The sequence below is a fragment of the Chinchilla lanigera genome, unplaced genomic scaffold (assembly GCF_000276665.1).
Source record: "Chinchilla lanigera isolate Chin_1 unplaced genomic scaffold, ChiLan1.0 scaffold00177, whole genome shotgun sequence".
Lineage (NCBI taxonomy): Eukaryota > Metazoa > Chordata > Mammalia > Rodentia > Chinchillidae > Chinchilla > Chinchilla lanigera.
This window is the reverse complement of record NW_004955578.1, coordinates 406,121-406,520: the sequence shown is the minus strand read 5'-3', so window position 1 is coordinate 406,520 and position 400 is coordinate 406,121.

Here is a 400-nt window from a genome sequence, read left to right as displayed (position 1 = left end):
AAAGGGAAAACCCCATTTTGAACCTTTACATGCTCCAGAGCCTCTGCCCCTGCCGTGTCACTGCTGCTGCTAGTGACAATACGACGGCTTACTCTGCTATGTGAGAGCTATTTTTATGTAATTAATGTATGCTTTCTTGTTTATAGACACCTAATTTAAAAAAGGAAAAAAACCCACAAATTGTACTGCTATAAATATGAGTGTATATATATCGCTGTGGCATAATGTTTTTAATTCTTCTGGGAAGATACCAAGAAGGGGAATAGCTGGGTTGAATGAGACCTCTAAACCTAGTTTTCCGAGGAATCTCCAAACTGATTTCCACAGTGGTTTCACCAGTCTGCATTCCCACCAGCAGTGGAGAAGGGTTCCTATTTCTCCACAGCCTCGCCAGCATTTG